Source organism: Lonchura striata, chromosome 17 (genome assembly GCF_050655825.1).
Source record: "Lonchura striata isolate lonStrDom1 chromosome 17, ASM5065582v1, whole genome shotgun sequence".
In the NCBI taxonomy this organism is placed as follows: domain Eukaryota; kingdom Metazoa; phylum Chordata; class Aves; order Passeriformes; family Estrildidae; genus Lonchura; species Lonchura striata.
In genome coordinates, this window is record NC_140719.1 from 798938 (window position 1) to 825931 (window position 26994).

A 26994-nucleotide genomic window follows, 5' to 3' on the forward strand; every position below is an offset into this window, starting at 1 on the left:
TCGTGTTTCTGGACTAGGGAGGCATAAGTGCGCTGCGCTCCTAAGCTATCTCCCTGCGAGACACACTGCTAAAGCTTTTCGCTATGATGCAGTCTAGTGCAGACGCATACTACGGCTCTCCGGATCTGTCCGAAGCCAAGCGCCGGTCGCCGGCGTCTTTCGGCTGAAGCAGCGCTTCGGAGCGTACGGCTGTTGTGTGCGCGAGGCAGCCGCTTCTCCTGCTCCGCGAGCCGGACAGAGCGGTAGCTTGTACGAGGGCGAAGAACGAAGCCGCAGAGCACCGGGCTTCTGCGCGCACCCTAAGGACTGCGAGAGGACCGTGGTGGCCGATCACCTGCCCCTTCAATTCCCTTCTAGCATCCTTAGGGAAGGTGTTCCAGGACAATTTTCCTGAGTTTTGAATTCGTCCTGATGCAGCCCCTCCTGGGAAACAACTGCTCGTCGTCTGAGTCTCCGAGTGCAGAGACCTCGATGGCAACTGCAGAAATGAAGGGCTGCGTTGAGTTGTCGAGAAGCAAGAACATAGCCAGCGCCTTGTGTTTGGGAGTCAGCAGCTGCTGGACTTTTGCGATTGCCTTCACTGTGCACTGAATGCCAGGACGGCATGTGCACGTTAAAACAACGAGCTGGGCAAGAGCAGGAAGGGAGCACGGGCATCAGAGAGCATCTGGCATCTTGCCCTGGAAAGGGCAGTGTTTTTGGAGTGTGCAGTAAAATCGTGTTTCTGGACTAGGGAGGCATAAGTGCGCTGCACTCCTAAGCTATCTCCCTGCGAGACACACTGCTAAAGCTTTTCGCTATGATGCAGTCTAGTGCAGACGCACACTCCGGCTCTCCGGATCTGTCCGAAGCCAAGCGCCGGTCGCCGGCGTCTTTCGGCTGAAGCAGCGCTTCGGAGCGTACGGCTGTTGTGTGCGCGAGGCAGCCGCTTCTCCTGCTCCGCGAGCCGGACAGAGCGGTAGCTTGTACGAGGGCGAAGAACGAAGCCGCAGAGCACCGGGCTTCTGCGCGCACCCTAAGGACTACGAGAGGACCGTGGTGGCCGATCACCTGCCCCTTCAATTCCATTCTAGCATCCTTAGGGAAGGTGTTCCAGGACAATTTTCCTGAGTTTTGAATTCGTCCTGATGCAGCCCCTCCTGGGAAACAACTGCTCGTCGTCTGAGTCTCCGAGTGCAGAGACCTCGATGGCAACTGCAGAAATGAAGGGCTGCGTTGAGTTGTCGAGAAGCAAGAACATAGCCAGCGCCTTGTGTTTGGGAGTCAGCAGCTGCTGGACTTTTGCGATTGCCTTCACTGTGCACTGAATGCCAGGACGGCATGTGCACGTTAAAACAACGAGCTGGGCAAGAGCAGGAAGGGAGCACGGCCGTCAGAAAGCAGTTTATATATTGCCCTGGAAAGAGCAGTGTTTTTGGAGTGTGCAGTAAAATCGTGTTTCTGGACAAGGAAGGCATGAGTGCGCTGCGCTCCTAAGCTATGTCCCTGCTAAGACACACTGCTAAAGCTTTTCGCTATGATGCAGTCTAGTGCAGACGCACACTACGGCTCTCCGGAGCTGTCCGAAGCGAAGCGCCGGTCGCCGGCGTCTTTCGGCTTAAGCAGCGCTTCGGAGCGTACGGCTGTTGTGTGCGCGAAGCAGCCGCTTCTCCTGCTCCGGGAGCCGGACAGAGCGGTAGCTTGTACGAGGGCGAAGAACGAAGCCGCAGAGCACCGGGCTTCTGCGCGCACCCTAAGGACTGCGAGAGGACCGTGGTGGCCTCTCGCCTGCCCCTTCAATTCCATTCTAGCATCCTTAGGGAAGGTGTTCCAGGACAATTTTCCTGAGTTTTGAATTCGTCCTGATGCAGCCCCTCCTGGGAAACAACTGCTCGTCGTCTGAGTCTCCGAGTGCAGAGACCTCGATGGCAACTGCAGAAATGAAGGGCTGCGTTGAGTTGTCGAGAAGCAAGAACATAGCCAGCGCCTTGTGTTTGGGAGTCAGCAGCTGCTGGAGTTTTGCGATTGCTTTCACTGTGCACTGAATGCCAGGACGGCATGTGCACGTTAAATCAACGAGCTGGGCAAGAGCAGTTATCGAAAGATCACGGCCGTCAGAAAGCAGTTTATATATTGCCCTGGAAAGAGCAGTGTTTTTGGAGTGTGCAGTAAAATCGTGTTTCTGGACAAGGAAGGCATAAGTGCGCTGCGCTCCTAAGCTATCTCCCTGAGAGACACACTGCCAAAGCTTTTCGTTATCATGCAGTCTAGTGCAGACGCACACTACGGCTCTCCGGATCTGTCCGAAGCCAAGCGCCGGTCGCCGGCGTCTTTCGGCTGAAGCAGCGCTTCGGAGCGTACGGCTGTTGTGTGCGCGAAGCAGCCGCTTCTCCTGCTCCGGGAGCCGGACAGAGCGGTAGCTTGTACGAGGGCGAAGAACGAAGCCGCAGAGCACCGGCCTTCTGCGCGCACCCTAAGGACTGCTAGAGGACCGTGGTGGCCGATCACCTGCCCCTTCAATTCCATTCTAGCATCCTTATGGAAGGTGTTCCAGGACAATTTTCCTGAGTTTTGAATTCGTCCTGATGCAGCCCCTCCTGGGAAACTCCTACTCGTCCTCTGCGTCTCCGAGTGCAGAGACCTCGATGGCAACTGCAGAAAAGAAGGGCTGCGTTGAGTTGTCGAGAAGCAAGAACATAGCCAGCGCCTTGTGTTTGGGAGTCAGCAGCTGCTGGACTTTTGCGATTGCTTTCACTGTGCACTGAATGCCAGGACGGCATGTGCACGTTAAAACAACGAGCTGGGCAAGAGCAGGAAGGGAGCACGGGCATCAGAGAGCATCTGGCATCTTGCCCTGGAAAGAGCAGTGTTTTTGGAGTGTGCAGTAAAATCGTGTTTCTGGACTAGGGAGGCATAAGTGCGCTGCGCTCCTAAGCTATCTCCCTGCGAGACACACTGCCAAAGCTTTTCGTTATCATGCAGTCTAGTGCAGACGCACACTACGGCTCTCCGGAGCTGTCCGAAGCCAAGCGCCGGTCGCCGGGGTCTTTCGGCTGAAGCAGCGCTTCGGAGCGTACGGCTGTTGTGTGCGCGAAGCAGCCGCTTCTCCTGCTCCGCGAGCCGGACAGAGCGGTAGCTTGTACGAGGGCGAAGAACGAAGCCGCAGAGCACCCGGCTTCTGCGCGCACCCTAAGGACTGCTAGAGGACCGTGGTGGCCGCTCGCCTGCCCCTTCAATTCCATTCTAGCATCCTTATGGAAGGTGTTCCAGGACAATTTTCCTGAGTTTTGAATTCGTCCTGATGCAGCATCTCCTGGGAAACTCGTGCTCGTCGTCTGAGTCTCCGAGTGCAGAGACCTCGATGGCAACTGCAGAAAAGAAGGGCTGCGTTGAGTAGTCGAGAAGCAAGAACATAGCCAGCGCCTTGTGTTTGGGAGTCAGCAGCTGCTGGACTTTTGCGATTGCTTTCACTGTGCACTGAATGCCAGGACGGCATGTGCACGTTAAAACAACGAGCTGGGCAAGAGCAGGAAGGGAGCACGGCCGTCAGAAAGCAGTTTATATATTGCCCTGGAAAGAGCAGTGTTTTTGGAGTGTGCAGTAAAATCGTGTTTCTGGACAAGGAAGGCATAAGTGCGCTGCGCTCCTAAGCTATCTCCCTGCGAGACACACTGCCAAAGCTTTTCGTTATCATGCAGTCTAGTGCAGACGCACACTACGGCTCTCCGGATCTGTCCGAAGCCAAGCGCCGGTCGCCGGCGTCTTTCGGCTGAAGCAGCGCTTCGGAGCGTACGGCTGTTGTGTGCGCGAAGCAGCCGCTTCTCCTGCTCCGGGAGCCGGACAGAGCGGTAGCTTGTACGAGGGCGAAGAACGAAGCCGCAGAGCACCGGGCTTCTGCGCGCACCCTAAGGACTACGAGAGGACCGTGGTGGCCGATCACCTGCCCCTTCAATTCCATTCTAGCATCCTTATGGAAGGTGTTCCAGGACAATTTTCCTGAGTTTTGAATTCGTCCTGATGCAGCCCCTCCTGGGAAACTCGTGCTCGTCGTCTGAGTCTCCGAGTGCAGAGACCTCGATGGCAACTGCAGAAATGAAGGGCTGCGTTGAGTTGTCGAGAAGCAAGAACATAGCCAGCGCCTTGTGTTTGGGAGTCAGCAGCACCTGGACTTTTGCGATTTCCTTCACTGTGCACTGAATGCCAGGACGGCATGTGCACGTTAAAACAACGAGCTGGGCAAGAGCAGGAAGGGAGCACGGGCATCAGAGAGCATCTGGCATCTTGCCCGGGAAAGGGCAGTGTTTTTGGAGTGTGCAGTAAAATCGTGTTTCTGGACTAGGGAGGCATAAGTGCGCTGCGCTCCTAAGCTATCTCCCTGCGAGACACACTGCTAAAGCTTTTCGCTATGATGCAGTCTAGTGCAGACGCACACTCCGGCTCTCCGGATCTGTCCGAAGCCAAGCGCCGGTCGCCGGCGTCTTTCGGCTGAAGCAGCGCTTCGGAGCGTACGGCTGTTGTGTGCGCGAGGCAGCCGCTTCTCCTGCTCCGCGAGCCGGACAGAGCGGTAGCTTGTACGAGGGCGAAGAACGAAGCCGCAGAGCACCGGGCTTCTGCGCGCACCCTAAGGACTGCGAGAGGACCGTGGTGGCCGATCACCTGCCCCTTCAATTCCATTCTAGCATCCTTAGGGAAGGTGTTCCAGGACAATTTTCCTGAGTTTTGAATTCGTCCTGATGCAGCCCCTCCTGGGAAACTCGTGCTCGTCCTCTGCGTCTCCGAGTGCAGAGACCTCGATGGCAACTGCAGAAATGAAGGGCTGCGTTGAGTTGTCGAGAAGCAAGAACATAGCCAGCGCCTTGTGTTTGGGAGTCAGCAGCTGCTGGACTTTTGCGATTGCCTTCACTGTGCACTGAATGCCAGGACGGCATGTGCACGTTAAAACAACGAGCTGGGCAAGAGCAGGAAGGGAGCACGGGCATCAGAGAGCATCTGGCATCTTGCCCTGGAAAGGGCAGTGTTTTTGGAGTGTGCAGTAAAATCGTGTTTCTGGACTAGGGAGGCATAAGTGCGCTGCGCTCCTAAGCTATCTCCCTGCGAGACACACTGCTAAAGCTTTTCGCTATGATGCAGTCTAGTGCAGACGCACACTACGGCTCTCCGGATCTGTCCGAAGCCAAGCGCCGGTCGCCGGCGTCTTTCGGCTGAAGCAGCGCTTCGGAGCGTACGGCTGTTGTGTGCGCGAGGCAGCCGCTTCTCCTGCTCCGCGAGCCGGACAGAGCGGTAGCTTGTACGAGGGCGAAGAACGAAGCCGCAGAGCACCGGGCTTCTGCGCGCACCCTAAGGACTGCGAGAGGACCGTGGTGGCCGATCACCTGCCCCTTCAATTCCCTTCTAGCATCCTTAGGGAAGGTGTTCCAGGACAATTTTCCTGAGTTTTGAATTCGTCCTGATGCAGCCCCTCCTGGGAAACTCGTGCGCGTCCTCTGAGGCTCCGAGTGCAGAGACCTCGATGGCAACTGCAGAAATGAAGGGCTGCGTTGAGTTGTCGAGAAGCAAGAACATAGCCAGCGCCTTGTGTTTGGGAGTCAGCAGCTGCTGGACTTTTGCGATTGCCTTCACTGTGCACTGAATGCCAGGACGGCATGTGCACGTTAAAACAACGAGCTGGGCAAGAGCAGGAAGGGAGCACGGCCGTCAGAAAGCAGTTTATATATTGCCCTGGAAAGAGCAGTGTTTTTGGAGTGTGCAGTAAAATCGTGTTTCTGGACAAGGAAGGCATGAGTGCGCTGCGCTCCTAAGCTATGTCCCTGCTAAGACACACTGCTAAAGCTTTTCGCTATGATGCAGTCTAGTGCAGACGCACACTACGGCTATCGGCTGCTGTCCGAAGCCAAGCGCCGGTCGCCGGCGTCTTTCGGCTTAAGCAGCGCTTCGGAGCGTACGGCTGTTGTGTGCGCGAAGCAGCCGCTTCTCCTGCTCCGGGAGCCGGACAGAGCGGTAGCTTGTACGAGGGCGAAGAACGAAGCCGCAGAGCACCGGGCTTCTGCGCGCACCCTAAGGACTGCGAGAGGACCGTGGTGGCCTCTCGCCTGCCCCTTCAATTCCATTCTAGCATCCTTAGGGAAGGTGTTCCAGGACAATTTTCCTGAGTTTTGAATTCGTCCTGATGCAGCCCCTCCTGGGAAACAACTGCTCGTCGTCTGAGTCTCCGAGTGCAGAGACCTCGATGGCAACTGCAGAAATGAAGGGCTGCGTTGAGTTGTCGAGAAGCAAGAACATAGCCAGCGCCTTGTGTTTGGGAGTCAGCAGCTGCTGGAGTTTTGCGATTGCTTTCACTGTGCACTGAATGCCAGGACGGCATGTGCACGTTAAATCAACGAGCTGGGCAAGAGCAGTTATCGAAAGATCACGGCCGTCAGAAAGCAGTTTATATATTGCCCTGGAAAGAGCAGTGTTTTTGGAGTGTGCAGTAAAATCGTGTTTCTGGACAAGGAAGGCATAAGTGCGCTGCGCTCCTAAGCTATCTCCCTGAGAGACACACTGCCAAAGCTTTTCGTTATCATGCAGTCTAGTGCAGACGCACACTACGGCTCTCCGGAGCTGTCCGAAGCCAAGCGCCGGTGGCCGGCGTCTTTCGGCTGAAGCAGCGCTTCGGAGCGTACGGCTGTTGTGTGCGCGAAGCAGCCGCTTCTCCTGCTCCGGGAGCCGGACAGAGCGGTAGCTTGTACGAGGGCGAAGAACGAAGCCGCAGAGCACCGGCCTTCTGCGCGCACCCTAAGGACTGCTAGAGGACCGTGGTGGCCGATCACCTGCCCCTTCAATTCCATTCTAGCATCCTTATGGAAGGTGTTCCAGGACAATTTTCCTGAGTTTTGAATTCGTCCTGATGCAGCCCCTCCTGGGAAACTCCTACTCGTCCTCTGCGTCTCCGAGTGCAGAGACCTCGATGGCAACTGCAGAAAAGAAGGGCTGCGTTGAGTTGTCGAGAAGCAAGAACATAGCCAGCGCCTTGTGTTTGGGAGTCAGCAGCTGCTGGACTTTTGCGATTGCTTTCACTGTGCACTGAATGCCAGGACGGCATGTGCACGTTAAAACAACGAGCTGGGCAAGAGCAGGAAGGGAGCACGGGCATCAGAGAGCATCTGGCATCTTGCCCTGGAAAGAGCAGTGTTTTTGGAGTGTGCAGTAAAATCGTGTTTCTGGACTAGGGAGGCATAAGTGCGCTGCGCTCCTAAGCTATCTCCCTGCGAGACACACTGCCAAAGCTTTTCGTTATCATGCAGTCTAGTGCAGACGCACACTACGGCTCTCCGGAGCTGTCCGAAGCCAAGCGCCGGTCGCCGGGGTCTTTCGGCTGAAGCAGCGCTTCGGAGCGTACGGCTGTTGTGTGCGCGAAGCAGCCGCTTCTCCTGCTCCGCGAGCCGGACAGAGCGGTAGCTTGTACGAGGGCGAAGAACGAAGCCGCAGAGCACCCGGCTTCTGCGCGCACCCTAAGGACTGCTAGAGGACCGTGGTGGCCGCTCGCCTGCCCCTTCAATTCCATTCTAGCATCCTTATGGAAGGTGTTCCAGGACAATTTTCCTGAGTTTTGAATTCGTCCTGATGCAGCATCTCCTGGGAAACTCCTACTCGTCCTCTGAGTCTCCGAGTGCAGAGACCTCGATGGCAACTGCAGAAAAGAAGGGCTGCGTTGAGTTGTCGAGAAGCAAGAACATAGCCAGCGCCTTGTGTTTGGGAGTCAGCAGCTGCTGGACTTTTGCGATTGCTTTCACTGTGCACTGAATGCCAGGACGGCATGTGCACGTTAAAACAACGAGCTGGGCAAGAGCAGTTATCGAAAGATCACGGCCGTCAGAAAGCAGTTTATATATTGCCCTGGAAAGAGCAGTGTTTTTGGAGTGTGCAGTAAAATCGGGTTCTGGACAAGGAAAGCATAAGTGCGCTGCGCTCCTAAGCTATCTCCCTGCGAGACACACTGCCAAAGCTTTTCGTTATCATGCAGTCTAGTGCAGACGCACACTACGGCTCTCCGGAGCTGTCCGAAGCCAAGCGCCGGTCGCCGGCGTCTTTCGGCTGAAGCAGCGCTTCAGAGCGTACGGCTGTTGTGTGCGCGAAGCAGCCGCTTCTCCTGCTCCGCGAGCCGGACAGAGCGGTAGCTTGTACGAGGGCGAAGAACGAAGCCGCAGAGCACCGGCCTTCTGCGCGCACCCTAAGGACTGCTAGAGGACCGTGGTGGCCGATCACCTGCCCCTTCAATTCCATTCTAGCATCCTTATGGAAGGTGTTCCAGGACAATTTTCCTGAGTTTTGAATTCGTCCTGATGCAGCCCCTCCTGGGAAACTCGTGCTCGTCCTCTGCGTCTCCGAGTGCAGAGACCTCGATGGCAACTGCAGAAATGAAGGGCTGCGTTGAGTTGTCGAGAAGCAAGAACATAGCCAGCGCCTTGTGTTTGGGAGTCAGCAGCTGCTGGAGTTTTGCGATTGCTTTCACTGTGCACTGAATGCCAGGACGGCATGTGCACGTTAAAACAACGAGCTGGGCAAGAGCAGGAAGGGAGCACGGGCATCAGAGAGCATCTGGTATCTTGCCCTGGAAAGAGCAGTGTTTTTGGAGTGTGCAGTAAAATCGTGTTTCTGGACTAGGGAGGCATAAGTGCGCTGCGCTCCTAAGCTATCTCCCTGCGAGACACACTGCCAAAGCTTTTCGTTATCATGCAGTCTAGTGCAGACGCACACTACGGCTCTCCGGAGCTGTCCGAAGCCAAGCGCCGGTCGCCGGCGTCTTTCGGCTGAAGCAGCGCTTCAGAGCGTACGGCTGTTGTGTGCGCGAAGCAGCCGCTTCTCCTGCTCCGCGAGCCGGACAGAGCGGTAGCTTGTACGAGGGCGAAGAACGAAGCCGCAGAGCACCGGGCTTCTGCGCGCACCCTAAGGACTGCTAGAGGACCGTGGTGGCCGATCACCTGCCCCTTCAATTCCATTCTAGCATCCTTATGGAAGGTGTTCCAGGACAATTTTCCTGAGTTTTGAATTCGTCCTGATGCAGCCCCTCCTGGGAAACTCGTGCTCGTCCTCTGCGTCTCCGAGTGCAGAGACCTCGATGGCAACTGCAGAAATGAAGGGCTGCGTTGAGTTGTCGAGAAGCAAGAACATAGCCAGCGCCTTGTGTTTGGGAGTCAGCAGCTGCTGGAGTTTTGCGATTGCTTTCACTGTGCACTGAATGCCAGGACGGCATGTGCACGTTAAAACAACGAGCTGGGCAAGAGCAGGAAGGGAGCACGGGCATCAGAGAGCATCTGGTATCTTGCCCTGGATAGAGCAGTGTTTTTGGAGTGTGCAGTAAAATCGTGTTTCTGGACTAGGGAGGCATAAGTGCGCTGCGCTCCTAAGCTATCTCCCTGCGAGACACACTGCCAAAGCTTTTCGTTATCATGCAGTCTAGTGCAGACGCACACTACGGCTCTCCGGAGCTGTCCGAAGCCAAGCGCCGGTCGCCGGCGTCTTTCGGCTGAAGCAGCGCTTCGGAGCGTACGGCTGTTGTGTGCGCGAAGCAGCCGCTTCTCCTGCTCCGCGAGCCGGACAGAGCGGTAGCTTGTACGAGGGCGAAGAACGAAGCCGCAGAGCACCGGCCTTCTGCGCGCACCCTAAGGACTGCTAGAGGACCGTGGTGGCCGATCACCTGCCCCTTCAATTCCATTCTAGCATCCTAATGGAAGGTGTTCCAGGACAATTTTCCTGAGTTTTGAATTCGTCCTGATGCAGCCCCTCCTGGGAAACTCGTGCTCGTCCTCTGCGTCTCCGAGTGCAGAGACCTCGATGGCAACTGCAGAAAAGAAGGGCTGCGTTGAGTTGTCGAGAAGCAAGAACATAGCCAGCGCCTTGTGTTTGGGAGTCAGCAGCTGCTGGACTTTTGCGATTGCTTTCACTGTGCACTGAATGCCAGGACGGCATGTGCACGTTAAAACAACGAGCTGGGCAAGAGCAGGAAGGGAGCACGGGCATCAGAGAGCATCTGGCATCTTGCCCTGGAAAGAGCAGTGTTTTTGGAGTGTGCAGTCCAAGACACAGTGGGATGTTTATTTCTTGTCAGCCAACAAAGCCAAGGGAAGGCACAGCTCCATCAAATGCAAAAGTCATTCCTCTGCTGGCTATTAAATCCACTTTGCACAGCAGGCAGTCTCAGAGCAATGGAAAACACCTTCTGTGCCCAGCAGAGATCCCAAGGTCCCCCCAAACCCTCCCTGCCCTTATTCTGCCCAGATTTGCTCTTTGCACACACAAGTCACAGGCTGAAGGCAGGAGCTCCCTCCATGCCCAGAGGGAGTAAAAGAGGGAAAGTGAATTAAGAGCTCTCCTGTGCAGGTCCAAGTGCCCCTGCAGTGGGAACCACAACTCATCAGGTTTGTGTCCTTTGGGCTCAGCAACTGGTGACACTCAGAGGCACAGAAAGGTTTCTTGACAATAAACATAAGCTGAACATTTGAACAGTTTAATAACCATCACAGGTCTTCTCTCAGATCATCTCTGTGATGTCCCAGCAGCATCTGACATGTCCACCATTCCCCAGAGATTTCCCTAAAGGAAGAATTTTACAGAAAGACAAGAAAATGTAATTCTGTAATAGATATAAACACAATTAAGATGCTTATTTTTGATATATTTATTTGTATATCAGAAAGATTGGACAACTCCATGAAGCTCAAAGCATGAAGTGATCAGTTGAGAGGCACTTGAATGACCAGAAAGCATCTGGGATAGGAAATCAGGGAGCTTTTCCATAGGAATGGAGGATCAGAGCCCCACTATTTTAGGGGCAGATGAGAGGTGACCACAAGAGGACAAGGCCAGCCAGAGCTGACAGATTTTGTTCTGAGAGAGACCCTTGAATATAGGAAATATTTTAGGCAGAGTGTCAGTTTTGTCAATGGGCATCTGAAAAGACAGAGGGTTCTTTTCCATACAAAGGGGAGCACAGAGCCCCATTGCTCCAGGAGATGATGAGAGGCAGCCCTTGACATTCCAAGATCAGCCACATCTGTCAGGTGGACCCACGGAGGCCAAGCCAGCCAGATCTGTTCCATGTTCCCTCGGTTCCATGGGGCCCCACAGTGTCCCAGTGGTCCCTTGCTTCCAGGAGGCCCTGAGGTGTCACAATGCCCCCTTGGTGACACGAGACCTGGAAGGGTCAGAATGGTCTCCATGGTTCCATCAGGCCCCGCAGAGTCATATTGGTCTCTGGGTCCATGAAGCCCCGCGGTGTCACCATGGCCCCTTGGTTCCATGGGCTCCAGTGGTGCCACAATGATCCCCTTGGTTCCATGAGGTCCCCACAGTGTCACAGTAATCTCCATGGGAAGGGAAGAACTGAGCCCCAGTGTGGCAGGGTAGCCACCAGAGGCCAAGATCAGCCAGAGCTGACAGTACTGGCAGATTTTGGCTGGGAGCAACCCTTGGATATACAGAATTTTAGAGGTGGAATCACAATTTCAGACATGGACAACCAGAAGAGAAGGACGGTTATTTTTCATAGGAAAGAAAGCAAAGAGCCCAAGTGTTTCAAAGGCAGAAAAAGAAAGAGGTGACTCCTGCCAGGCTCAGCCAACCAGACTTGTTCTTCCTGGCAGATTTTGTCATGGCGGAATCCTTGAATATATGGAATTTGGGAGGGGGAATCTCAATTTTGACCACGGTCACCTTGAGAAGAAGGACAATTCTTTTCATTGGAAGGAAAGCACCAAGCCCCAGGGTTTCAAAAGCAGATGAAAGACAGCCTCCAAGAGGCCAAGGGCAGCCAGACCTGTCTGTCCTGGCAGCTTTCACTTGGGAGCAATCTTTGGATGTACAGAGCTTTGGAGGAGGAATCCCAGTTTTGGCCCTGGGTCCATGGAGGAGAAGGACAGTTCTCTCCCATAGGAAGGAAAGCCCAGAGCCCAAGTGCTTCAGGGCAGATGAGAAGCAGCCCTCAACATGCCAATGTGGTCAGGTGGTCCCCAGGAGGCCGAGCCAGCCAGACCTGATCCATGTTCCCTTGGTTTGGTGGTGATACCTTGAGAGGCTACCTAGAACAGAGCTAGAGAGTGTTAGAGGAATAAAGCAGGTATTTATTAAAAAGCCTTCAAGGGATACACCTTGGGCAGTACAAGAGCCTGGCCCTGGCTCCATCCTAGATGGAGGCCAGGCCACGAGTTTTCACTGGGACAAACAGGGAGATTTGGCCTGGCAGGATGTGTAAAATAATATCCTGTAATATCTACTTGTTCTCACACAGAGCACTTGGCTGCAGGGACACATTCCCATTCATTCCTGCCCAGGTTTCAGGATTCAAACACTGCTGTCCTTCCAGGAGCTGTTCCTTCAGCTGCCTCGCGAGGGCCTGATAATTCAGGGGACTGTGTGAGGGGGGGAATGTCAGTATACATAACCATGAAGGATATATGAATATGCAACAAGTGTATTGTTTTAAGGGTGATTCCTTTGTTCATAAGGCATGTTTTTCATGACTTAGTGTCTGAGAGCATCCGGACATCCATAATTCTTTGCTTTTTATTATGTCGTAATTGTCTTAACACTAAACTTTATTACTTTAATTGTATTATTATTTTTTATAACCATTTTACTATTATTAAACTTTTAAAATTTTAAAAATCAAGTGATTGGTGTTTTTCACAGCACCAACAGAAGGAAAAATTTATTTTGGAATGGTCCCACATGGAGGGACAGAGGAAGGTTTAGATAATGAATTTAGGTTCATTTGTGCAAGTGAAATATAATAATTATTATTAATAATAGCAGTTATATAAAAATAGGACATGATCATATATATACTTTTTGATATAATTAAAAATTGATAATGTGAAATAATGCTGACAATACTAATTTGTCAGATTTGGCTGCTCACTGTAACACTGAATACCCTACAGAAAAGGACTGGCCAAGACCCAACTGTCAGTGGTAAACTCTGCAAGACTGTATACAACAAATAAAGAGAAAGGGAAAAAATTGGCTATTTTTATAGGGTTTGCTGATACTGTGGTGTGGAATGCTTTGTCTGTCACATGAGAAATAAAGGCAGCTAGAGCAATAGGGCAGTTGACTGTCCCAAAAAGCTATGGAGATAATCTGAAATAGGGTCTCCAGCTCCTTCGTGGGCTTATGTCAGCACATGTTGGGGGCCAACTGATGTTCCCCCCTTCGCACAGCCTCCTGAATCATCAGGCTAGCCCAGAGATCCGAGGCTTTGAGGGGAGAAATATCAGGAGATGGTAAAGATTTCTAAAAGAGGCTCTTACCCCAATATATGTATGTTGGTTCAGCTCTCTTTATTCTGTGATATCCATGTGGAGAGTGGTGTGGAGAGTTTTGTGGATGAATGGCTTCGTGAGAAAGGACATGACTACATGCAGTTAGTGAAGCAGTAGCTGAAAATTGCATAGTGCAGCAATAGCAGATGTAGCAATAATATCTTATGTCCTTGGGTAAGCTGGTTCCCAACAGTAGAATGGTCAGCAAAAAGATAAATGTAAGGGAAAACAAAGCAAGCTTAGAAAGCTTCAAAGGTGGGGTTGACCTGTTTTTAATACACCAATGATGAGCCTAAGTTTTGCAATATGCATGAGCTTCATTATAACAGGTATAACTGTACATGCGTGCTTGGAATAAACTGAGACTTGTTGACATTATAGAATGGACTTGTCTCCCGTCATTTTTTCCACAAAAATGGTGACCCGATCGACATGATAGGCGTCGTGGAGTGATGAAAAAGGGTTCGGGTCCTGATGCAGCCAGGACGGCAAAAGTGCTGAATTGAAATAGAGTGCACCGTGCCCCAGGTGACTGCAGAGGCAAGCCTGGCCAATACGTGCTGCCGACAACCTCGGAGGGCTGCAACAGCGCTGACAATATAGGTATGGAGAGGCAAGCAGCATATGATTTATTTACTGCATTCTTGCAGAGAAGGCAGATTAAAGGCATTGATTTGCAAAAAGATCTGCCAGGGTTATTAACATATGGGTATTCTAAGGGGTTCTTTGTAAATCCTCATACAGTACATGAGTTGTCTGAGTGGCGTAAGTTCGGGGATAAACTGTGGGAGGAAGTTTTAGATTATGATAAGACAGCTAAAAAGTTGGGAAAGTGGTGGAAGGTAGTTCACAATGAGTTATTACAACATCAGGCAGAAAAGAAAGCTGCTGAACAGAGAACTTCAGCACTAGAGAAAAATAGAGGTTATAGCGGGGAGGACTGGTTGCCTGGTGTTTCCATGCCACCTGCTGTGTCTACAGTGGAGTTACCTCCATTGCGACCCGTGCCTGAGGACACAGAAACAGAGTCACATTGTGAGCCCATGGCTCCTCCAGCCCCCCCCAGAACAGAGATCGCCGGTTTGTCGAGGTTTGTCTGTCAGTAAGCCAACCCCTAGATCAGAGTCTGACCTAACGGAGGCTCTGGCCAGGGAACGGAGGGAAGTTTGGGTGACTCTGGCAAGAGAGGAGCTGGACAAAGGAGATGGGCAGGCTTTGGAACTAGCAGAAGAATTAGCTTGTCCTGTAATTTTTCAGCAGCAGGCAGGCGGAGGGTTAACAGCTCAGATTACACCGTTAGATTGGAAATTGTTGTCACAGTTGCGAGCTACAGTGAGTCAATTTGGAGTTACTAGTGAACTGGCTAGGCAGATATTGGATTATGTTTGGAGTACTAATATATTGCTACCAGGAGATTGTAGAAGTCTTGCTAAGCTGATTTTCTCGCCACATCAGAGACTTTTGTTTGGTGCACACTGGCAGGCAGAGGTTAATGAAGCTGTAGCTATACAAAGGCAGCCTGGATATCCTCTTCATGGAGTAACTGTAGATGAATTGATGGGCTTAGGACCGTATTTTTGCACTGAGGCACAAGCTGTGCTAGGACCTGAGAAGTGTCGAGAGGCAATGCAACTAGCTCGACGAGCTATAGATAAGGTGAAAGACCCGGGAGGTTTGCCAGCGTATACGGGAATTAAACAAGGAAGGGATGAGACTTTTGGAGCATTTATTGATAAGGCAGCGGCAGCAATAGAGAGAGCTGGAGTGCCTGAGTTTATGCGTGGATCATTGTTGAAGCAGTGTGCTTTGCAAAATTGTAATGCTTCTACAAGAAGTGTGCTAAACACATTAGGAGCTAATTGGACTATAGAAGATGCATTAGAGAGGTTGGCTACTATACCAACGGGGCAGCAGGCATTTTTAGTTGAGGCCATTAAAGAACTGGGGGAGGGGTTAAAAGAGCAAGCAAAAGCTTCACAGACACAGGTGTTAGCTGCTCTTGCACCCCTCCAAGTGTCAGTAGCAACCCAGGGAAGTCTTTACGGCGGCCGTATGAGATGTTTCCGATGTGGAGGGACAGGACACGTTCGGCGAGAATGCTCCGCTGCTGGAGTATGGTGTCCTAAGTGCAAATTGGATACTCATAACATTGCTGCCTGTAAGAGGAGACCGGGAAACGCCCGAAACAGTGCGAACAAGAGCAGCCGCACTCCGACACAAATAGCTGCTCCAGCTTGTCCAACAGGACACCTTGCGTCCAGCCACAAAAGGGAGCCTCGGGATGGACTTGGCAGCCGCAGTAGAAGTGACTTTAATGACACCACAGCCGCAGAAGGTCCCCACTGGAGTTAATGGACCTATTATAATCGAGGGCAGGACGATGGGAGCTTTGTTATTGGGAAGATCATCAGCCTCTATGCTTGGATTATTTGTGCTGCCTGGTGTCATTGATGTAGACTATACTGGTGAAATCATGATTATGGTTCATACCCCATTTCCTCCTATTCGGATTAATAAAGGACAAAGGATTGCTCAATTAGTTCCTCTGGAGCAAGTTACTAAAGCTGTATCCTCACGCAAGGCTGTGAGCCGTGGGGGAGATGGATTTGGATCTACAGGAGGCCTGACTCTATTAACTTTGGATCTGAATGACAGGCCAAGAAAAGAGGTTTTGTTGGAGTATAAGGGACAAAAATGCATGCTTACAGGTTTGCTGGATATGGGGGCTGATTCAAGTATTATTGCACCACACTGTTGGCCTGCACATTGGCCCTTACAGCCAGCTGCTACGGCAGTAACAGGGGTTGGAGGTTTAACTCTTGCAAGTCGCTTGCCACCTCTTACTGTTTCAATAGATGGTAAAGTCATAAAGGCAATATTTTCTGTTGTTCAATTGCCACCTATGGTGCAATGCCTAATTGGGTGAGACATTCTGGCACAGCTAGGGGTTGTCCTGACAAATGAGCACCCTTTGGGATAATAGCCATTGCTTGGACTTTCCCGATTCCCATAACTTGGAAAAGTGATGCGCCTATATGGGTAAAGCAATGGCCTTTGAAAAGGGAGTCTGCAACATGCTCATGCCTTGGTCACTGAACAATATCAACAAGGGCATCTGAAATTGTCTACGAGTCCTTGGAATACCCCTATCTTTGTGATAAAGAAAAAGTCAGGGAAATATTGCTTGCTACATGTCTTGCAGGAGGTTAATAAACACATGGAGCCAATGGGTGCACTACAGCCAGGTCTGCCTAATCCAGCAATGCTACCTGAAGGATGGCCTCTATTGATAATAGACCTCAAAGATTGCTTTTTTACAATAGCTTTGCATGACAGGGATACAAAGCGCTTTGCATTCATTTTGCCAGCTCTGAACAGAGAAGGTCCAGATCAACAATTTGAATGGACAGTTTTGCCTCAGGGCATGCGTAACAGCCCTACTTTATGTCAACTTTACGTAGATTCTGCATTACAACCATTGAGGCAACAGTGGCCACAAGCTATTATTTATCACTATATGGATGATATTTTGATTGCTCAGCCTAAGTCATTTACGAGTCAACAGGTTAAGCATGTACAAAATTTGCTGGGACGTTTTAAGCTTGTTGTGGCCCCAGAGAAAATACAGTTAACTCCTCCTTGGAAATACTTGGGATGGACATTGTCTCAAAGCTTGGTAACGCCTCAGAAATTAGAACTGAAAACACAGATTGTTACTTTAAATGATGCTCAGAAATTACTAGGTGATTTACAATGGCTTAAACCTATAGTAGGCCTTCCAAATGAACTGTTGGATTCTCTTAGACCCTTATTAAAGGGCACAGACCCAACAGCACCAGTGACCCTTAATCCTCAGCAGAAAAGAACTCTTCAGCAAATTACAGACTGTGTGGTTCAGGGTCGTGTACATCGACGAATACTGGGAATCCCGCTTAATCTCACTATATGGTGTGGTGAAAAACATTTTCTGGGGGCTTTAACCCAGCTAGAAACAAAAACGGGGGAGATCAGGGTGTTAGAATGGCTATCCCCTCCACTTCAGCAAACAAAGACTTTAATTCAAAAAATTGAACTGTTAGCAGCTTTGGTAAAATGGGGTCGTGAGAGAATTTTGCAGGTTGATGGGCGAGAGCCTGAACTAATACAGCTTCCTATGAAAAAGGACTCTTTACAATGGTATTTGGTCAATAGTAAAGAACTGCAGGAAGCTTTGTTAGGAGTAGGAGGTGCTGTCATAACTGAAAGTATTAAAAATCCTCCATTACAGTGAATTGGAAAATTGAGTTGGATGGTTCGGCCACAGCGAGAAAATGAGCCTATTCCTGGTGCAATAATGGCATACACAGATGCAGGGAAAAGGTCAAGAACAACAGCAATTACATGGCAGGAGCAGGGAGTCTGGAATCATGAAATTCTTACTGCAAATGACTCAGATACCCTTTAGACCTTGGAGTTAGCAGCTGTGGTATGGGCTCTAACAGTCCTGAAGGGGCCTTTGAATATTGTTACAGATTCCTTGTATGTAGTTGGTGCTGTAGAAAGAATAGAGGATGCTGCTATCAAGGAAGTACGGAATCAGAGACTATTTGAACTGTTCATACAACTTCAAAAAGCAGTAAAAATCCGAGAACATCCTTATGCTATCATCCATATAAGAAGTCACAAATGGGAAATTGGCTTAGGAGAGGGTAATGCTCGGGCAGATAAGCTCGTCACAGTGACTCAAACTTCTCCTTTATCAGGGCAAATGCTCGCTAGGGAGGCACATTCTATGTTTCATCAGAATGCAAAAGGGTTACAACGGGAGTTTGGAATATCCCATGCAGATGCCACTGCTATAGTTAGAGCTTGTCCCATCTGTAGTCATCATAATGGGGGTCATGGCATGGGATAGGGAGTTAACCCACGAGGTCTTTCATCTAATGAACTCTGGCAGATGGATGTTACTCATGTAAATAGTTTTGGTCGCTTGAAATATGTTCATGTTACTATAGATACATATAGTAAATACATCTGGGCAACAGCTCAAGCTGGGGAAAAAGCATTACATGTTATAAGGCATTTGTGTAGTTGTTTTGCAGTAATGGGAGTGCCAAAGCAGATCAAGACAGGCAATGGTCCTGCATACATTGGTGGCAGGGTGAATAGATTTTTAAAATCATGGGGAATTAAGCACATTACAGGAATAGCACATTCTCCTACTGAACAAGCAATTGTAGAAAGGGCAAATGGAACTTTGAAGAGATACTTGGAAAAACATAGGGAGATTGGAGATGTTCAGGAAAGATTAATGAAGGTGCTCTTTGTTCTTAATCATTTGTGTATATTTGGGGATTCTGAGGCACCACCTGCAATGTTACTTTATGGACAAAAAGAAATGAGCAAAAAGGGCAAAGAAGTATGGGTCAGGTATAGGGACCCTAAAACAGGAGGCCCTGAGGCCTGAGGTATTTGGCAGAACCCAGCAAAGGTCCTATATTGGGGAAGGGGATATCTTTGTGTTTCCACCCCTACAGGTTTACTCTGGGTGCCGGCGAAGTGGACCAAACCAGCTCTGGATGAGTCGTCTCTTAGCTCGCCTGATGGATCAGGACCAGAGGAGAATTGAAGAGAAGCTGATTCGCACAGTGGGACCTATTCTTCAAGAGATAAGAGGACTTTCCCCAGTGATTGATCAACTTTTGCCTTCAGAGTTAACTTTTACGGCAATTGTTACAGCTATTGAGGCTTTACACACTGTTCATATTTCAGGACCAAAGAATCCTGAGTGTCTTAGTTGTGGGAATTTTAATTGTAACAGTTGGATTGCTTTTGTTTGTGGGGGTTGTGGAAAAACATACTGGAAAGATCAAGTATTTTTAAAACTACATTTTTGGTGTAAACATTGTGATTTTCGAAAACGAGGAGATTCTTGGCAGAGAGATTTAATACGAGACACAGGCTTAGGAGTTGCTATAGCTTTACAGTTATTTGAAGCGCCAGAACAAAAGATATTCAATTTTTATAGGTGGGAAGCAGAACATGCTTGTGATAGGTTAATTAGGCAAGCAAATTCAAAAATTTTATCAACAAGGTGTCAAAAGCAAGTGAAGGTATCTATAAGATCTTATTTAGGAAAACCAGTAGTAGGAAATCCAGACATAGAATTAGATAAGCTTATTAAATATGTGCAGACATTAAAATTAAAATTCAAGCAGAAGAAATCATGAGGGTGATAAGGTGGATAATCTATCTTGTTCTTTTGACTAATCTTTGTTGTGGACTAATACAATTTAATCAGCCCAGAGAAAATATTTGGGTAACCTTGGCTAACATGACTAATCAAAGTTCGTTATGTCTTAGCTTGGGAGGAGTGACAAATCCATTTCGTACCTGACTAACAGGTGTTCCTGTCTGGAGACCAGAGGAATTTTGTGGGTTGATAAGGAATCAAACGCTTTGCAAGAATTTTGCAAAGGTGAAAGGGCCAGACAAGAATATTGATTACACAGAAGCTCAGAGAGATGGCTATAGGCAATGGTTGTTGATACTGTCACTTAAAGAAACACTGCAATCTCCACCAGAGGAATTAGATCTCTTTGGAAGTGCTAATGCTAGTTTAGGGAATGTTTCGACAGGAGGATGGTTTAGCTTTGTTCCATTGAATTTGCAGAGTGTAAATAACCCAAGAGACAAATGGGCTTCTCTGGACTCTTCACTGGACTCAGGTAGGCTAGCATCACAGTTATATTCCAACTGTGATGGTTCCAAGATAACCAAACCCTTAAGGTTGCCAAAGGGTGTGTTTTTGATCTGTGGAGATAGAGCTTGGAATGGAATACCAGTAAAACCACAAGAGGGACCCTGTTACCTAGGAAAACTAGCGCTGTTCCATCCTAATATATCATTGCTAATGCAATGGGACAGGCTAGGGAAGACAAGGAAAAGGCATGATGTGCATGACTTAGAATGTGATCAGGTTGGACAACCTCAATTTTGGAGTACTTTGAAACAGGTAATAGTGGCAACCCTGTTACCAGGAGGAGCTGCCAGAAAGGCTATGATGTTAGCTGAACAATTGGGATGCTGGACTAAAGATGAACTTAACAAAACATCAGAGGTTTTAGCTATGCTTGCTATGGATGTACAAAGTGTAAATCATGCTGTACTACAGAACAGAGCAGCTATTGATTTTTTGTTGTTAGCCCAGGGACATGGATGTGAGGAATTTGAAGGAATGTGTTGCATGAATCTCTCTGATCATTCTGTATCAATACATGCTAAGATTAAAGAACTACAACAGGGCCTTCATCAATTAAAAGAAGATGGTCTGGGGATAGAAGAATGGCTTAAAAGCTTAGGGATCAGTCCTTGGCTAAGAACTTTTATTATGTATGCAGTGGGAATATTGATTGTTGTTTTACTACTCTTGCTGATCTTGCCCTGCCTGTTTAACTGTCTTCAGAAGTTGGTAGAACTCATGATTCAAAAGATGTGGACAACTAACTTAATGGTCCAAAACAAAAACGGGGGAAATGTGGAGAGTTTTGTGGATGAATGGCTTCAAGAGAAAGGACATGACTACATGCAGTTAGTGAAGCAGTAGCTGAAAATTGCATAGTGCAGCAATAGCAGATGTAGCAATAATATCTTATGTCCTTGGGTAAGCTGGTTCCCAACAGTAGAATGGTCAGCAAAAAGATAAATGTAAGGGAAAACAAAGCAAGCTTAGAAAGCTTCAAAGGTGGGGTTGACCTGTTTTTAATACACCAATGATGAGCCTAAGTTTTGCAATATGCATGAGCTTCATTATAACGGATATAACTGTACATGCGTGCTTGGAATAAACTGAGACTTGTTGACATTATAGAATGGACTTGTCTCCCATCATTTTTTCCACAGAGTGGGGCAAAAGAGGATGAACAGGAATTGTCAGGGGTTTATCTTGTCTTTGGACAGGGTGGGCTTCTCTGGCTCTCCGCCAACCCCGTTGGGGCAGGAAGGTGGGGTCCAGGGCTATCTTCATCAGAGTCACAGGGTCCCAGGGAAGGGGGAACAGGATGCCCAGGAGCTCACTGTAACACCGCCCCCTTATTTGTTAAACAAGGTTACAGGAATTCACTGGGCTCGATTCAACCCTGAGTATGGGTTTCCCACCACCTACAGTTGGTGGCATAGTCAGGCCTCCTCAGGTTAGCCAACTCTATGTGGTTGACTTCTGAGGTAGAAGGTATGAGACCTTGATAGCTTTGAAAATCAAGTGACACAGGATCCCGAACGCCAAGGTTACAAGGAATAAAATAACAAGGAGTAACAAAATTGATCTAACAATAGATGTCCACTACCCCTTGAATCCCCAGCCCTTAAACAGTTCTGTAAACCAATCCTCTGATTCTTGCTTCACTTGTCCAATCAGGCTGTTCATGCTTCGAAGGGCAGCATGGATGTTTGGTGCTTTTGAAGTCAGTTCCATGCAACAAAGTCCATCGAATTGTTGCATTCATGTCCATGCAGTAACAAAAGGAAATCTATTACAGCACGATTTTGCAGCGTGACCTGTCTGCTAATTTCCTCCTCTTCTAGGAGGGAGCTGATGGCGGCAGATGTTAAGTTTGCCTGTTTGACTACCCAGCACTCTATGTGGCCCAATTCACCTAGAGCTTTGGCTGCTGCAACCCATAGAAGGAACAGGGACAAAGCAACTCTTTTTGACTTGGCCCAATGAAAAAATTCTGAGTTACAATTTGGGTCCAGATTGTCTGCACTCCTCTTTTGAATTTTGTTTGCCGATTTGTTTTTATGCGTCCATTCACCAATTAGAGTTTGGTTGGGTGTCAATATGGACAGCCTCCTGATTGCACATGGCCCTGCTAAGAGCCGAGATGGAATTCATGCCCATGCTCTATCCCCACAAATTAAAAACAATCCCTTAGGGAGACCTTTGGGACTGGAGTGAGATGGGTTGTCTGCCCCGATATGGCTCGTGTTCTGACACCACCTCCTTGCAGTGAACTCCCCACAATGTTGTTTTATAACGTGGTATTTGTCAGTGTTGGAAGGTTTTGGGAGCACAGCAAAATGTACACAGTAAGCTGCAGGAGAGGAACCCAATAGCTTTAACTCTTGTGGTTCCTGAGCCATCCTGGGCAAACCCTGCAACCTCTCCTCTAAGGATTTCAGGATCACCCCAACTTTCTTCTGATCTTTGTGTGGTCAAGGGGTGTCTGACTCTGGGATTTCGTTGGACTTATGTTTGTTCAGGCCTGCTGGAAATTCTTCAGCCTGCCATGGAATTCCTACCAGACAGGTGGACATAGGGTCTTTTGCTGCTGCAGTGGACAAGCAAATGTTTTCCTGTTGTAGTGTCTGTGCCAGGGTCACCCAGATGTTTTGACGCGGCTGAGGGACAATCCATGCAGCTGCCTGATTGTTCAGCATTAGCAGGATGACAACTTGGATGGGGTTCATCACAGGGTTGAGTGGGAGGTAGGTCTTCTCTAAAAGGGAAAAACAAACATTTTAAGAACATTTTAAGGTTTCTGCTTCTGCCGTAAGGAATTCACGCTTAGGAACATTCCTCTTCTTCCATCCGGCGACATCTTCTCTTTGAAGCATCAGCTACTTGCTTCCTGTCCCCTTCTGTCTGACCTGGATTCTTGGGGACAAAAGGTTTCACCCACTTCTGGGGAATCCACCCAAGGGCCTGAGGGAGAAGCTACACACACATAGCCACAACCCCAGGTTACAAGTTCATAGGGACCCTTGGTTTCCCAAGTTTCTGGATCCCTAATCAAGACCGGGGGATGCTGAGACAATTTGAACTGCTTGCCACTGTTAAAGTGATGTACAACAGGTGGACTCATGTTTTCAAATGAACAGTTCAGAAAATTGATGGTAAACATGGCTTTACAGAGTTTCTCTCGCGGAGACATCCATGGAGCTGAACTGTTCTGTTTTTTCAATACATGTTTGAGCATCTGGTGCACACACTCGACTACAGCTTGACCTGGGGGGGAGTGGGCGATGCCAGTTTTATGTTCCACTCCCCACTGTTGGAGAAATTCCAGAAACTCCTTGGATATATACGCTGGGCCATTATCTGTTTTAATCATTTTTGGAACCCCCAATACTGAAAATGCTTGCACTAGGTGTTGTTTGACATGTGCAGCCCTTTGTCCTATATGAGCAGAGGCATACACTGCACGTGAGAATGTGTCCATGCTTACATAAACACATTGAAGGTGCCCAAAACTCTGAATGTGTGTGATGTCTGTCTGCCATACCTCACAGCAGCTAAGGCCTCTGGGGTTTACCCCCATGCCCAACAATGGCACGGCCTGGAGCTGGCAATTAGGACAGTTGGTCACAATGCCTCGAGCCTGACTCCGTGTCATCTGGAACTGTCAAATCAGACCTGTCATATTCTGATGGTAGTGCTGGTGACTCAGCTTTGCCTGTTGGAAAACATCAGGGAGACGTGCTTTTTTGACTGGTGCAGCAAGGGAGTCTGCTTTGCGATTCTCCTCTGCAATCTCACCTGGAAAATCAGTGTGTGACCTCACATGCATCACAAAGAATGGATGCTCTCGGTGAGAGATTAAATAAATCAGCCTTGAGAGCAACCTGAAGAGATGTTCATTTTCTATTTCTTTGAGCACAGCCTGCTCTGCCCTGGACACTACTCCTGCCACATAGGCAGAGTCTGTCACCAAGTTGATTGGCTCAGAAAACCTCTCAAAAGCTCTCACCACTGCAGCAGTTCAGCCACCTGGGGGGATCCCTCCACAAGCTCAACAGCTTCCCAATGCTGAGTCTGTGGATTTCTCCAAGTCATCACTGACTTGTGGGAAGCCCCAGAGGCATCCGTGAACACTGTGAGAGCCTTGAGTGCCCTCCGGCTCCTTTTCTCTTGAGGAATAAGATGGAATTCCTCATTGAACAACTTGTGAGATGGGGCATGGACTGATATTTGTCCCCTGTAGCTGCCCAGAGATAACTGGAGACTGGCGCTGCTCTTGAGAAAATGTTCAAACATCCCTTTAGTCAATCTCTAAGGAAAGTTCCTTCCCTCCTCAGAAAGCCTGACTGGGAGGTGAATACATGCAAAGTCACACCCTGCTAATTTGCACAACCTCACCCTGGCCTTCTGAATCAGCTTTGCTATCAGCTCTTGTGGCCTAGTGATGGTCTTGGATCTTTGGTGTGATAGGAAGACCCATTATATGATTAAGAGTGGATCCTTCCGCCCCTCGATCCATTGGAAAATCAACCCATGCAGGTGTGGCAGCTTTCCTAGAACAATGAACTGGAAAGGCATGTTTGGGTCACACCGATGTGCCTGCCTTTCTGACAAGGCTTTCTGTACATTTTCAATTGCTGTCTTTGCCTCTGGGGTCAGTTCCCTGGAGGAGGCCAGTTCCCTCTCCCCCTTCAATAAATTGAAGAGAGGTTCTAGGTCCTCATTTGTGAGGCCTAGCCAGGGCCTTACCCAATTTAAAAACCCACACAGCAAGTGAAGATCTGCTAGTGTTCTGGGGTTGCAATTGATCTCCAGTTTCTGTGGGACAATAGTCCTTGCAGAGATTTCCAGGCCCAAGTATTTCTAAGGTGGCATTATTTGAACTTTGTTTTTCTGCAGTTGAAATCCAACAGAGGTTAAACTTTAACCACTAGGTCAAGCATGTATTGGAGTATAGAGTCATTGCGGGCACACACAAACACATAATCCATGTAGTGAAGGATGATGGCATCCTTTCTCTTTGCACGTACTGGAAACAGTAGTGCTGCTACATACTGTTGACATATAAAAGGACTGGATTTTAGACCTTGGGACAAAACTTTCCAGTGATAGCATTTCACTGGGGCTTCTCGATTGATGGTAGGGACCGAGAATGCAAACCTCAGGGCATCTTCAGGGTGCAATGAATCTGAGGCTTTGAGGGGAGGAATATCAGGAGATGTAAAGATTTCCAAAAGAGGCTCTTACCCCAGTATATGTTGGTTCAGCTCTCTTTATTCTGTGATGTCCATGTGGAGAGCAGGGCAAAAGAGGACAAACAGGAATTGTCAGGGATTTATCTAGACTTTGGACAGGGTGGGCTTCTCTGGCTCTCTGCCAGCCCTGTTGGGGCAGGAAGGAGGGGTCCAGGGTTATCTTGATCAGAGTCACAGGGTCTCGGGGAAGGGGGCACAGAGTGCCCATGAGCTCACTGTAACAGTATACATTCTATTTAAAACAAGAAACTCTGTCTGTTGTATGTCAACTATTTCCTTTAATCCCCATGGCCTCTTGAGTCTGAGCAAGGCCTGAAGAAATTAGTTTCTTCTGATAAGAAGCCATAAATTCCTCTCCTTTGGAAGATTTAGGTGTTCCTCAAAGCGAGTATCTCATTTCTAAAAAAAAACTCCCCCTACATACATAGTCTCTATTTTAACATTATGTTGGAAACCAAAACTATATTTAACACACTACTTAAGAGAATTAATACAGCATAACTTTCTAACATTACACATATAATATTCATTGTAATATTTGTGAAAAGCCAATCATAAAATATGCATTTTTCACAGATGGGAATGTTTTCCCTTGAGCATGGAGGGGGTCCAGCACAGGGTGCCCAGAGAAGCTGTGGCTGCTCCATCCTTGGCAGTGTCCAAGTCCAGGTTGGAGGAGGCTTGGAGCAACCTGGTCTAGTGAAATTTGTCTCTGCCCATGGCAGTTGGGTGGAAGAGGACGAGCTTTTAAGGTTCCTTCCAAGCCAATCATTCAGGGACTCCACGGTTCCAACTAGAGGAGCCAGCATCACCCATACCCACGCAGCGATCTCTGCAGAGTCCCCTCACTTTGTCCAATTCCAGCCCTTTGTTTAATGCCCCTCACAGCCCTTCCTTCACTGCTCCTCAGGCTCCTGCAGCCATTCCACAGGCAGGGGCGTGGCGCATATCTATCCCGTTTGCCCACACCTCGCACTAAGGAGGAGCCTGGGTAGTTTCGAGGAGGCCTTGGGACCCCCCACAGCCTTGGGCCTGTCCTGCCCATCTCACCCCAGCCTCTCTACAACCACTCTGATGCTCCCACTGCCACCTCACATGGCCCCGCCAGGGTGTGCTGCGCCCTCATCTTCGCTCAAGGGCATGCATGTGCGTGGGAAGGGCGAGAGTGCGGGGAATGGGATGGGAACTGGCTCTGGGGGGCTTGGCCCTCACACTGCCCGGGACTTGGTTTTGTTATAAATGAATGCTCCAATTTATAAATTAAAGAAAATGTATTAAATGGTCCAAATATAAATTTAGAGAATGTCATGGTTTGACACTGGCACAATGCCAGTGCCCCCATGAAAATGTAATCTCTCAATTGAATGCTGTGAAATAGAATCGAGAACAGAGCAAAGCAGGCCCAAGCTTAATAGCAGAAAAAAACTTTATTAAGCTACTACTATAAAAGAAAGAAAGGAAGGCAAAAAAAACACACACAAAGATCAAAATGAAAACCTTGCAAAGCATTCCTCCTCCCACCACCCAACTCCAACAAACCATAGCGAGACACAATCTGGACCCCAATCAGGTTTCCACACTCCAGAGAATTGATACTCAGTCCATCGAGGGAGACAGTCTCTCCTGTGCCACAGACCCCCCTAGAAACACAGCTGCTACATCCTGTGTTTCCATGTCACATATGGCACCGCCCGGAGAAAAAGTTTGCCATGGTGGCCCTCTCCTTTCCATGCACAGTGCTCTC